Source organism: Euleptes europaea, chromosome 7, assembly GCF_029931775.1.
Source record: "Euleptes europaea isolate rEulEur1 chromosome 7, rEulEur1.hap1, whole genome shotgun sequence".
Classification (NCBI taxonomy): Eukaryota; Metazoa; Chordata; class Lepidosauria; order Squamata; family Sphaerodactylidae; genus Euleptes; species Euleptes europaea.
In genome coordinates this window covers 60,170,009-60,184,457 of record NC_079318.1, presented here as the reverse complement: position 1 = coordinate 60,184,457, position 14,449 = coordinate 60,170,009, and the positions used below count along the sequence as shown (strand labels likewise).

At 43.9% G+C, this 14,449-nt stretch overlaps 1 protein-coding gene across 2 annotated transcripts in view; it reads left to right on the top strand.

Annotated features, from left to right (window-relative positions):
• TTBK1 (tau tubulin kinase 1) overlaps window positions 1-14,449 on the top strand; it is a 103,259-nt gene that overhangs the window by 70,818 nt on the left and 17,992 nt on the right. The window lies entirely within an intron of this gene.

The following is a 14,449-nucleotide window of genomic DNA, read 5'->3' as shown; positions in this document are numbered from 1 at the left end:
TAATGTATGTGACACTTTTTAGAGTGTTCCAAGTGCTATTATAAAGTGCAAACTATAGGGGAATGTTACCGATTAGATATAAAAGAGAATTGTGAATGGCTCCCTGTTACATTCCTAATGTAAATTTAAGTGGTTCACTTCCTTGGCAGGCCCGCCAAGTATGCCTGTGTTCGTTTCTTGCTGGTTTGATTGAATGATCTATATTCTATAACTCTCAGTACCTACTAAGATTTACAGCTGTGTTTTAGAGAATCAAAGACAGCTCTGAAAAATGAATCCGTGTTGTGGTATAGAAGTTCCAGTGCTCCCAAGCCCGCCTTCTCTGTTGTGAGAGCAATGCACAGGTCCTGTCCTGACTCCCCTCTGTGCCCCAGCTCAGAACGGGATGGGGTTGCTAACACCCAACCCCTCATCTTTCCATCAACCCCTGTTCTGTGCTGCCAGGAATGAACTTGTTGAATATCCTCCTTTTCTGGCATCCCCTCCCCTTTACCACTTGTGCAGTACAATGCATATGCCCAACAAGGCTCCTGGCCTCTCACAAGCTCTCCTTCCCTCACAAGATTTCAGCCTCTTTTCCTGCCTGGAGCAGCTGCCAGTCAGGGGCAAGTAGGTCCCAATCTCTGGACAATGAGGTTTCTTTAATGCTCTGTGAGGTTACAAAAGCAGCTCTTGATAGATAGATGAAAACGTATGTGTGGAGACCGAGAGAAGAAGAGCTATGTTTTGCTAATGACGCAAAGGGGAGGCAGCGTTATGCTGGAGAACAAAGGAAGCCAGTCAAAGGCAGCTAAGACCAAGCGGAAGGATCGATTCTAATAAGATTTTTCCATCCTGGATGCATGCACAAATACACCCGCGCACACACAGAAAAAACATAATACGAGATCTGGAACTGGAACCTACTTTCTGTAAACCTGATTAATGAACGTTCCAGCTGCCTTGGCTGGTGATTTCAACAACAAAAAATGTTTCTGGGTGTGAATCTTGTCAACTTTTAACTTTATTTTTCATGAATGAGAGCTCATCCCTAGTGAGGAAATGGTGTCTGCAAATATATCATGAGAGAGAGATCAGCTGGCTGTAGCCACTAGATCGCATCAAGAGTGGTTTTGTCGCCAGGCTTCCCTCCCTATGGCTGGAATTGTTAATTTAGAACAACGAAGATGCTTATTTCCCAACTGCCAGGCAGTACTCCTTTTTAATTACACCGCTCCCTCCGTAAATTTAGTAAGCACCTTGCAATTTTAAAATGATAGGATTGTATGGAAGCGGAAACCATGAGGCAGCCGTTGTCAACTACATTTTAAATATATGTTGACGTCACATGGGCTAGAAACCTGCTGTTTATGTCATAGAAGCTGGGTTTTTTAGGAATCTATGCCAAAGATTTTATACTGTGCAGATGATATAATATTCCACCTGGATGCTATGATGGCAGATAAGCATTCCTGCTCATGGGACAATGAGAACCTCTTCCCTCAGTGCAGGATTTTAGTCTAGGTTGTGCTGCCAAGTTAGTTCAGAGGTACTGTACTGTAGAATGGCCTCAAATGAAGACTATCTTTGAGAAAAAGCAGGGAGGCATAACAAATAATCAGTTGTGACCAACAGCACCAGTGCCAGAACAGTGTGGTGGAGTTTCTATGGTCATTACCTTTATGAAGTATCCACATAACCCCATAATGGTACTGAGATGTTGGAAGTACCGGCTGCCTTAATAAGCCAGCCCTACACTGCTATGGGTAGATCTAGGAAAGACGGAGCCTGAGATAATTCATCCCAGTGGAAAAATGGAGTGGAGCCCCATAGGTAGTAACTGGAAAGTCTGTGTATTATCCCATACAACCTCCAGTGTGAGGGAAGGTGGTTGTCCTTTCTCTGGGGTTAGCTTGTGAAATCAAGAGGGGAATTCAGATCCTGGGCAAGTGTGAGTCTATATCAATGCTTAATCTTTTGCAGCAGATCAGAAAGTGTGGTGGAGTTTCTATTGTCCATCCATTTATGTTTTCTCCTAGAGCAATACTGCAAGCCCACATGATGATTCCCAGTGGTCTGGCTGACTTCCAAGTTCTTTATTTAGTCAGTTGTAGGCATCTTAGTCCATTCAGAAAGTTGCCTGATAAGTTTATTGGTATAATTGGTCTTGAATTTGTACAGACACTTGCACAGTCTCCTTTCCTTTACTATTAAAAATCTATATTAGTTATATTTATAGTGTAAGAAACAGGGTAGTCACAATACTTCCTAGGCTTTTATTACTTCTAGCCCAGTCCTAAGCATGTTTACACAGTAATGCTTACTTCCAGGTAAGTATATTTATGGTGACAACCTTTATTGTGATTTGTAGTAAAATTCAGCAGTGATCAAAATCCTGTCACTATAGGAAAAGTTGCGTCTGACCCAGGATCTTAACCACATGAGTTGTACCACTTCGTGCTGTCTGAGAGTTAGTGATCTGATGACATCCCAAAAGTCAAGTCAGCCTGTAGTTTATAATGAGGCAGTTTTCTGTGATGTTTAAATAAACATTTTATCTTAAGATATGATCTCCAGTTATATTTCTGAGCAGAGTATGGTATAGTAGTTAGAGCCTCAGACTATGATCCAGGACAGGGCTTCTTAAAGTTTTTCCACTCTGAACCCCTTTTCGCCCGAGAAATTTTTATGCGACCCCAGGTATATAGGTTTTTAAAATAGATATTCAAATTAAACATTTACTGATACCTTAATACCTTAATTGCTGCAAACAAACAACAACAATCTCCTTTATTGACATAAAATCAAAACATGGGGTGTCTGCATAGTAACATAAAATTATTGCAGTTGAACATTTCTGACAAGGATAAAAGAATGGTGGAATTAATAAAAGCACTTTACTTAACTTGCGCTACAATCTCCAGCATAGCAGGAGAGTGGTTATTCAGCAAGAAAAGAGCTTTAAAACAATCAGGAAAGTTTGACTTTTTTTGTTCAAAATAGGGCCTAAAATTTGCTACGAATTTCTGTATAAAATCTGCAATAGAATAAGACATGTACAATTGAGTCAGTGCAATTATTACCACAGGGGCAAAGTCTCTCTGAGAGGGGGATTTTACGAAATCTTCCTTCCAAAATTGCAGATGGCATGACATTGAATCTGGACAGGGAGAGGTCTCTGGGTTGCTGAGGGTCATAAAGGTGGTACAAATATTGTGTAGGCTCATATATATTAAAGGGAATCCCTAGACTTAATGGGGAGCAAGTCCTCTTAGCAGCACTACTACGATTTTTAAATCCGATCTCTAATAGTCTGCGTTTTATTGTTTGAAATGCTTCTGTTTCCGAGAGCATAAGCAACAACTCAAATGGAAGGCCAATGGACTGGATTTTACTCTCTATGTGAGCTGACCAGTTAGCGTGTGATTCCCTCAGCATATGATAGACAAGAGGGATCAGCCTTGAAATGTAGGCGTAGAATTTAACCGTAATAAGCCACGCTCTAGTTTCACATAGCACTTGACCAGTTTCCAAGCACAGAGCTGCATAAGGAACACAATTTGGCATACCCAATATTTTACGGAGAAATTTAGCTTGGATGCATTCAATTGGTTGTTCGACTGCTCCAATCCATATTGGGATGCCGTACAACAGCTGTGGACTACATTTACTGATAATAAATCATAAATAAATTTATACTGTTGCCAATTTTTTCGGGACCCTCACATACACAACCTCATATGGGGTCACGACCCACAGTTTAAGAAGCTTTGATCTAGGACACCCAGGTCTGAATCTGCTCTGTTAGATGGAAACTCACTGAGCGACTATGGACTAGTCACACTCTCTCTCATCCTAACCTATTTAAGAGGGTGGTGGTTGTTAGAATAAAATGGAATATGAGTGAACACTGTTGTAAGCCACTTTGGGTCCCCACTGGGGGGAAAGCAGGATATTTTCTGTGGTTGGCTATCTTGCCTGACAGGCAGAACGTTGTGACACTTAAGTGGTCTGAAGGCATTTGCTTTCTAAAAGCCAACTTAGCAAAGGAATTGCCTCTTTGGTTCAGATCAATATTCATTGGTTCATTAGGTTTGCCAGGTTACACTGCTGCAGAGATAGTAGTAGCCCCGCTGGCAGTGTTTCCTTTCTGTCCAGTTCTTTAAGGGTCCAGCAGCCCCATCAGTATCCCAGCTCTGGATTTATCAATCCTGTGACCCCCTTGCTGCCTGGCCCACATTCCCCAGCCCTCCATTTCCCCCGGCCTGCCCTCTTGCTTCTTGCCAATATTGCATGGTCCTTCCTATTCCTTAGATCCCATGTGAGATTCTGCCCCAGCCCTACATTCCCCTTGGTTTCATATACCTTGAATTTGCAAAGTGATCATAGACAAGCCATCTACAAAAAGAACTTTGACAGAGTTGTTGTAAGAATTATAGCAAGGTAATGCACATGAAGTATTTTGAACAGGTGAAAGTGCTATACAAATATTTACTATTTAATATTATTATTCTCTGTCTCGCCTCTGGTTTCTGCCTTTAAGTCCATTGCCTAATTTGATCACATTCTTTAGCTCCCTGCCCTCCTAATTGTCCTTCCTAGCACCCCTGTTGTCTCTTCTTTCTTTTTACCTTTACCACTTTGAAGTTTCTTCAGAGGACTTCCCCTCTTCACTTGGGTTGCCAAGTCTGGGTTGGGAAATTCCTGGAGATTTTGGGGGTGGAGGCTGGAGAGGCTGGGGTTTGCAGAGGTGAGAGAGCTCAGCAGGGTATAATACCATAGAATCTATCCTCCGAAGCAGCCATTTTCTCCAGAGGAAACGATCTCTTTGGTCTGGAGTTCAGTTGTAATTCTGGGAGATCTCCAGGCCCCTACTTAGAGGCTGGCAACTCTACTCTTTACTCATCTTCCTGCCTCTTGTCCTCTTTTTCAAAGCCTTTTTTTCTGGACTTTGCCTCTTTGTTTCTCAGTCCACAGCCAGTCTGAGTTTTTCCACATGCAAGTGTTTGTCATCAAATTAGCCTGGTCGATTAGATCACTGTTTTATAGATTAAAACTGGAAGCTGAGTGATTGTTACTTGTCCTTGTTGCGTCCCGATGATAAACTCAGCAATGTAGGAAACTGACACTGTAGTGTAAACTAGAAGTGGGGGCAGAAATACCTCAGGGTTAGGGTTGCCAATTCCAGCTTGGGAAAATCCTGGCGATCAGGAGCAGTGCCTAAGGAGAGGAGAGTTTGGGGGAGGGAGCTTAGCAGGAGTGCCTTGTCATTTCTGCACTTCAGTTTCTCCTGGTTACTATGGTATACCATGAACCTGCCTTCCAAAGCTGCCATTTCCTCCGGAAAAACTGATCCCTGTAGTCTGGAGATCTGTTGTAATTCTGGGAGAACTCTGGACCCCATTTGGAGGTTGGCAACTTTATAGAGAAAAAGTACCAGGTAGCTTTATAAAAATGAGCAGAACTGTGGGGGGAAAGGTCAGTGGGCAGGATGCCTGCAAGGTCATAGGTGATCCATTCCTGCTATCTCCATTTTTCCTGATTCCAGTTTCCCCTCCTCGCTCTCATTCAGCTGAGTCTGGCATTGCTTCTACCCTCTGAGGGGCTCTGCCCCCCCCCCACACCGAGGCCATTAAAACCTTTATAACCACTTTGCCTGAACTGGAGCACACTCTTTTGTCTCCTGTCCTGAAAGTATGAAATTAGAAATAAAAACAGCCCCACTGGTGGTGGTGGTGGGAGGCAACACAAGATGTTGTCTGGAACCTGTGCCATATTTTATTTAAGATTCTGTTCAAAGGGACAAAGTCAGATGCTGACTGAGACTATAGTCCCTATTCCAGAGCTCTCATATTTGCATTAATTCAGTAAGGCATTGTTTGATGAACTTGGAAAGGAGGTCTCATACTTTTATTACTAACTGTCAAAGGCTGCTATATGTTTCAAGTGTGGTATATTTTTTAAGGAATGTGCAGTGCAATATAGAACCAGAGGTACTGTTGAGGTACTGTTGATAACCATTTATTCAAACTAGGATTGCCAGCATGAGGCTGGCAACTGGTGGGAGACTCACATTGGGGGGCTTGCTGGTGATGTAAAGACGTTGCCGATGGTGCAATGATGGCACTTCTGGCATGACCAAAAGTAATGGCATTGTGCTGCCAGTGATTCTTTAGCATTCAGCCAAAACTCCATGGTTTAACCATAGAATGGTGACTGAATGCTAGAGTGTCACCAGCAATGCAATGACATCACTTCCAGTCATGCTGGAAGTGACATCATCACATCAGAACTCTGCTGATCACCCCCCCCCCCCATTCTCTCCCATTTGTCTCCTGCTGCGCAGTGGCATGAAGGGCCAATGGGGGGGAGGTCTCATGCTGAAGTGGGAGTTTGAGCAGCTCTGATTCAATTACTGTGACCATTTAGTGATGTGATCAGGATTGCTATTTTGGGCCAAACGTTTGAGGCATGTATGATTGGATGACACTGTGATGATCTTTGCTCACTGTCCCCTTCACAGTGAATTTAGTATGACATACTCCAAAATATAAACCAGAAATTAGATTGAACATGATGTAGCAGTATATAGCTGTCGCTGAAAAGGAAAATGAATGTGTGGGCCAGTTGCTAAGAGAAGTGTTTAACAAGGGGGAGGTTCCAGCTGCTGTAACTGTCCTGTTAGGTCAAAAAGGGCAAGAGTCCAGTAGCACCTTAAAGACTAACAAAAATATTTTCTGGTAGGGTATGAGCTTTCGTGAGCCACAGCTCACTTCTTCAGATACCTGAAGAAGTGAGCTGTGGCTCACAAAAGCTCATACCCTACCAGAAAATATTTTTGTTAGTCTTTAAGGTGCTACTGGACTCTTGCCCTTTTTGACTACTGCAAACAGACTAACACGGCTACCCACTGTGAATTGTCCTGTTAGGTCTCTGTCTAGATTTATGAAGTCAATAGCTAAAATGGAGAAAACCAGGGCCACTAGTAAAGATTGTGTACTGATTGAAAGAAGTACTTCAAGTAATGCTTGAAGAAAATAGAACAAGCAGCTCCCTGAACAGAAGATTCTGTGATGGGGTGCTGTTCAGAGAAGCAATAAAAAGTGATCACTGCTGGATGAGACAAATAGTCCACCTTGTCCAGTGTGCAGCGTCCCACAGTGGCCAGCCAGATGTCCTGGAAGGCCCATAGCTGGGGGATAGAAGCCAATAGTTGTTACCTGAGGGCCAAGGCCAGTGGGTTTAAGTTGCAGAAAGCATAGTTTTTACCTAATGCTTCTGTAAGAATAGAAAGGTACTAGGACAGGTACTAGTACTAGGTCACGTCATGAGACGACAAGAGTCACTGGAAAAGACCGTCATGTTAGGAAAAGTAGAGGGCAGCAGGAAAAGAGGAAGACCCAACAAGAGATGGATTGACTCAATAAAGGAAGCCACAGCCTTCAATTTGCAAGATCTGAGCAAGGCTGTCAAAGATAGGACATTTTGGAGGACTTTCATTCATAGGGTCGCCATGAGTCGGAAGCGACTTGACGGCACTTAACACACAGGACAGATTGCTGGGGAAGATGTCATCTGGAACTTTTGTGGGATTTTCTGTTGGCAGGGATTTGGATCTTGCCCCTAGAGTAAGGAGGAGCTTTGATTCCTTACAACCATGTGATTCTATGAGTAGCTGCAACTAGGGGTGTGCATTATCAATATGCCGAATTAAAAACAAAAACCTAAAAATACCTTTTTGGTATTTTGTGTGTGTGTGTGTGGGGGGGGGGGTTTACCAGCAAAATAAATGGTGGCAATAAATGGGAGCCAAAATAGTGGACCCTGAATAATGCTGAATTTACACGGAGCTTGGCTGGGGCGGGGAGGAACAGAAGATCATGCTGCCTCCCAGCTGGGAGACAACACGACCTTCAGTTTTTTGTTGCTGCCTCAACCAGGCTCCACACGGAGCTTGGCTGGGACGGGGAGGAATGGAAGATCTGCACGGGCAAGGCTCCACATGGGGCTCGGAGGCAGCTCTGTGCTCACCAGGCCGCAGCAACCCTGAAGTAAAGGTAAGTTGAGGGGGAAGGGGAAATGGGGAGGGGGTAAAATTTGAATTTGGGCCATTAGAACCGAATTTTTTTCAGAAATTCGGATATTCCTGATATGGAGTTTTGGGAATATCCAGTTTTACTGAAAAAATTCAGGTCCATTAGACCCGAATCTAAATTTTACTGAACTTTTTTTTTTTTTGCACACCCCTAGCTGAAACAAAAAAGGGCACTTGATTGATTGACTGGGTAGCATAGATGACAGGTCTTTTGAGCAAACTGGTTGTCAAATAGCTAGGTTTTCTGCAGTCATTGCATTTTAGAAGCTATTAGACTCAATTGCTCAAAACTTTCTTTCCTATCTTTCCCTTGGCTCAGCTAAGGACTAGGTTGCAATATATTTTATCAATTAAAACATTTGTTGCATTTTTTACTTGTAAACACACAGGCAGGTAAAATTTTTGTATAATACCACAATATAAATTAAAACAAACCACTAAGACAGAGGCAGCTAACAACCCATCAATGGAGCCAGTGCATTGTAGTGGTTAGAATGTCAGACTAGGATTTGAGACGCCTAGGTTTGAATCTTCAGGGTGCCCTGAAAGCTCCCTGGGTGACCTTGGGCCAGTCACACAATCCCAGCATAACCTGCCTCACAAGGTTCTGTGAAAATAAATGGTGGAGAGGAGGACAATGTAAGCTGCTTTGGGTCACCATTGGGCAGAAAGGTGGGGTATAAATGAAATAAACTAAACATCACTAGTGGTATTGCAGTTTTTAGCCGTTAGATTATACACGGGCTTTCTGGAACAGAAGTCTCATGGCTTGGGGCGTAAATGCTAACAGGGAAACATTGAGGTGAACTTCCCTAATGAGAGAGTTCCACAGTCTTGGTGCCACTGCAGAGAAGGCATTGTCCCACATCAATATTCATCATACTTAGGATCGTGAGCTCCATGTTAGGAAATACCTGGAGTTTTGGGGGGAGGAGCCTGAGGAGGGTGAATTTGAGAAGGGGAGGGGCTTCAATGGGATATGATGCCATAGAGCCCACCTTCCAAAGTGGCCATTTTCTCCAGGTGAACTGATTTCTGTCACCAGTGATGTTCTGTTATTCTGGGTAGTTGCACACTAATTTTAAGCAATGTAGCATCATAGTATGTAGTGGGATGGATCCTTTCACCTGAATTTTCTGTTTTGTCCTTAATCGATTTGAATAATTTATAGTAGGGGGCAAGGCAGATTAATTCCTGGTAGAAGGCAAGGCCTTCTGTAATTTCAGCGGCATACTGTTGTGAAAGTCAAGAATTTCTAGATAGCGGGCTTTGGTGTATGTGCTTTTGGGGAAGGAAGAAAGCCAGGGAAAACAAAGCTGCCTGGTATGTGAAGAATAGGATTATATACAGGTCCCTGCAGGGTTGACAGCAGCTCACTTTGCTTTCACTGAAGACCTGAATCTGCACTCTCAAGATCCCGGTAAGACTTGTAGCAGTTCAGGGGTTTAGTGTCTCTTTATGATAGATGAGATGTCTCTGGCCCACAGTATGCCTGCTGCTGTGTCATTGTAAAGCTTGCAGTGGCAGCTACTTGGCAGTTGCCTGAAGCGCTGCAGCTCAATATGTTGGGGGTGGCTTCCCTTAGCACAGTCCTTGGAATAGCATATTGGTTTACTTAAAGACCGAATCTTTCTAAGACAAGATTCCACTGTTAGTTATTTCTGATGCTTCATTTTAGCTCACAGCCTTTGCTCTAACAAATGCAGTAAAAGTGAAATGTCCAGTTGAATCCCAATAACCAGTAACCCATCTGTGGAAAAAATAATGGGTGAGAGTGAATGACAGGTGAGAGTGGCCGAATTGGGGGAAAGACTCGAAGGCCATGGCACCTCGTTCTCATTCAGTTTTTCACCTTATTGGAGAAAGTACAGGTCTCCCCCTCATTATAGGATACTATTGTGCCACTGGCCCCTAAAAGGCTTTTCCAAGTAACATGTGTTAGCCTGGTAAGGGGTGAACCCAGAGGCCATATTAAATCCCTGTAAGGCAAGTGTTTGCTTCCCGCCAGTGAAGATTTCTGCAGCATGCGCAGCACAAACCAGGGGCGAGTCAAGTCTTTGCCTGACACCTTTTCCTCCACTCTTCTTGGTCTTTTTCAGTTGGAGGAGGACAGGCATTCTCAGCACTCCCTCCCGAGGTACAGCCCCCTGAGAAGACTGGCGTCCTCCGTTTTCTCCTCCTCAACCCTGGAGACAGAACAGTACCCTCACCTTGGCGGCACTTTCATACAGCGCAGCCGTTCGGCGGAGAGCAGCCCCGTGCGCATGCCCCACCGCAGGCACATGCCCCTCACAGCAGGAAACCACAGACTCATGCCTTCTGTCCTCCGCATTTCCAGATCCCAGCTCCAGCAGGTGTGGGCCCGCTTCACACACAAAACATAGCCTGTGCCGGGGGGGGGGGGAGCAGCAGCCTTTGTAATGCAATAATAGAGCCCACCTGCCCCGTGTGTCACCATTTAATGCAATACCGAACCCTAGACAACTTTGGCCTAAAAGGTACTGTAACTTCTAAGCCCCCCTGTGAGAGAAAAATACAGAGACTAAGAACGCCCACCTTTCTAATTCTCCAACATGCCGGGCTAGAGGCTGCGTCATGATTCAAGATGAGAATGCAAATAGTGGACATTCACGTGCTAAAGGGTTAACATCAGGGCTCCATGGTGACAACCTGCAGCTGTGGGGTGGGGTCTTCAGGGCTGCCTCAGCGAACAGACAGAGACTGCAGGGCTCGAGGAAAGAGGTGGTGCATGTACAGCTGTCTTCCCAGTTTAAAAAAAGGGGGGGAGGGAACCCTGCGCAAATGTGTGTGGATCTGTGATGCCAGGCCACATATGGAGGCCTTCCCCTCAGATTTTACTCAGCCTTTGATTCATGCGTGAGAAGTCTGAGTCAAGAGCTCAGGAGCTGAGGAGGATTCACAGCCGCCTAGCCCCTAGACAGCCCAAACTTTAGTACTTTTATTGCAGCTTGGTGTGTCACGTACAAACTGCATCCCTTGGTCCCCTGTGGCTTTGCTTTTTTACTCTGTAACCATTTTAATCTGTTCCCCCTGCATATGCCCACCTGTACTTATTCTTCCCCAACACTTACTGGCAGGCATGTTGGTATAGCAACAATTTTCATCTTAAGTCGCCTCACACCCTGGTTTCAGGAACTGGGAGCCTGCCTGCCTCTTGCCTAGCCGGCTTTGTGTGTTCCTGAGACTGAGTGGATTTCATGTTAGAGAGGAAATGGTGATTATACTGATTTCTTTGGAAAACAAGAAAATAAATACCTTTTCCTAGTTATTCCAACAATGCTGCTTTTTTGGTTTAAGAGAAGAATGTGATCAGCCATTGTAATAAGACACTAGGAAAAGGCAGGATTTTTATTTGCTACAGTTCTGCTTGCCTTTAGCTATTTGGACTGCATTCCCTTTCAGTATCCATTATGTGGAGCTAGAAAGAATCATCTTCACATCATCTAAAATGAGTGATGAAACCTAGTAAGCCTCAGCCTCAAAGGTGGCTTAATTTGTCAAAAGGCATGCAACCCCCTGCCCATCCCAGTGCTGGATATGACCCTCGCTGACGTGAATTATCAGGCAGGATCAAATTTTCTGCTGACCTAAACGAATGTAGAGTTTTAAATAAACCATTGTCTTCTGACTTTATGGATACTGGGATACCATGAAGCAAATGCAAGCAGATCTTTTTAAGCAGGAGAGCGATGCTGGTGCTGCTGAGATGAACTGCAGAACAAAAGCCATCAGCTAAAGGAATTCAGTCTTAGTTCCAGGTGGAAAGTAATGGGATACTTGAAATTTTGAAAAGAGGTCTAGGATAGCAGTTGGCTTTGTGTCACAGAAGTTTTTCTTCTAGCCTTTCTGGGGGCTAATGGTGTATTTGTTATGAGGGGGTCTTAAATGGCAATTGGGTTAAACCTTTTTTTGTTGGAAAAAGTTCTTTTAAAAAAACAAAACCAATATCACCTGTGTCTTCTTGATTGGAGCTTTCTTTCAGCCATGCTTTCAAGGGTTTTTGGGCAGCCAAGACAAATAGAAATCTCTCTTCACTTAAACCAAAGCTGAGGGTTTTTTCCTCACAACAGTCACAAGATTCTATGATTATATAACGATGAGTTAGTAATAACGTTCTTCCACTATTAATACAAATCTTTTCAATGTAAATGAAACTGAGACTTGGAAGCAGACGGTAGCATGAAACTGTGAGCTTGCTACACTTCCCACCCCCCATCCAAAGTCCTTAGTTATAGTAAGCCCCGAGAAAGGTTTAATTCTCATGCAATGTTCGTCCTCCATAGAGAAATAGCTGTGACGAATGTTACAGCAGACTATTACAGCCATATGGACGTTTACAGAAAGCTATGTGAGGAGGAGGCAGTGGCTCCTCCTCGTTCCTCCTCACTCTCTGTGCAAATTCATGCCATTCTCTGTGGGTGTGGTGAAATTCTACGTGAGGGCTGATTCAAAGGTGATACGAGGGAGGGTTGTCTGCACTCTGTTGAAGGGTAGAATGTGCGCCGAAAAGGACAGGCCTCTGCTGTAAGGACTAGTTTAGCAAAGTTGCTAATGGCTTTCCAGGCAAGCTTTTGCAGCAACAACTTGGGGAACATCTAAGAAGCTGACAGTAGTTGCGGGGGGTGGGGGGAGAGAGCTTGAGCAAGCCAATTTTCCCATGGTCTTCAGATTTATCCCCCCCGCAATTAAATTCTCAGCTGGCCTCAGCATTCTGTCTCTAATTGTGCTCAGTCCTCTGCAGGCATGTATTTTTAAAAAATGTACAGAGTCACTTTTTCTACATACCTAGGGCATCCCGTGAGTATGCCGAAACCTCTCTGGCTTGGCTGTGGGTAGCCCTGTTTTCTCTCCTTGTTGCTAGGCACTTGATCATCACTATCAGATGCAATAGATAGTCTCAGAGTGGGTGGCATCAAACTAAAATCACATCAGGGTACAATCCCATAGAGCCCACACTCCAAAGCAGACGTTTTCTCTAGGGGAACTAATCTCTGTCATCTGGAGTTTAACTGTAGTACCGGGAGATCTCCAGGCCCTACCTGGAGGTTAGCAACCCTAAATAGAGGCCAACCAGGATCACTGTGGGGGAAAGGAGAAATGGATCACAAGATTCTCTGCTGGGTTCCAAGGCCTGCTGTTCAGTATGTTCATGATTAAATTGCATTGTTACTGTGAATTTTGAAAGCATTTGTTGTTACTTTTTATACCTCATGATAACTGTATCAAAAGCAAGTTAAAAAGTCTTTCATTTTTTTTCTTAAATAAATGGATTTGTGCCTTTGACATGCATACCTAGTACACAGGCCCATCTAATAATTTAGCACTTTATAACGATGGTCAAGCAGTATGTAGAACCAGAGATACAGGTGCTTCTGGGGTGACTTTTATTCAACCTAAAACATAGAGAAAGGGTGGCGGTCTCACTCCAGCCCTCTATGTGGCACTTCAACAGTCAAAGTTCAGCAAATCAGCATGTTTGACATTTCTAAGAGATGAACTAGGAGGTGTCTGGCAGAAAGCTGGCATGTTTTTGAGCCAGAGAGCGTCTTTTCAGGTTATGGGTTATTTCTTTCTGTGCATGCAAATTATAGACACCAAAACTATCCCTGCACTTCTAGGGCTGCAATCCTATGAAAGTCACCTTTGGACTCAGGGCTTACTTCTGAGTAAAATATATATGCTACTAATTTCTAACCAGAAACTACATCCTGTTCAAAGCAGCAGTGAAATGAGGTTGTTTAATACAGCCCTTTCTGTTTTGGTATTTTAGTATAGCTTTTTCTGTTGGCGTCATACTGAGAACTGCAGCTCCAGTGATCAAAGTTTTGCTTATGCAGCATGCACTGCAGCAAAGCCTCAGCTGCAAGAAAGCCTTTTTTTCCTCCTGCCAACAACTCAAAGATCAAAATACCTCACTGACACAAACTTGATTTGAAATTAAAGGGACTTGACCAAAAACGTCTTGCTGAGGTCCAGAGCCTTGGTCAGCCTTTTGTTTCAAAGCTCTTTAGATTGTCAGAATGTCAACACGACAGTCAAAACTCTTTTTGCAGTGTGTGTCATAACGACCAAAGTATCTTCACACGGACTATGGCTGCCAACCTACAGGTGGAGCCTGAAGATCTCCCAGAATTACAACTGATCTTCAGACTAACAGATCAGTTCCCCTGGAGAAAATGGATGCTTTGGAGGGTGGTCTCCATGGCATTATACCCTCTTGAGGGCTTTCCCTCCCCCACACCTTGCCTTCTCCAGACTCTACCCTGAAATCTCCTGGAGTTAGCAACCCCTAACCCTGACAGATCAGTTTGCCTTAGTGGGTTATTTATTTTCTCAGAACTGCAGAATAATGAA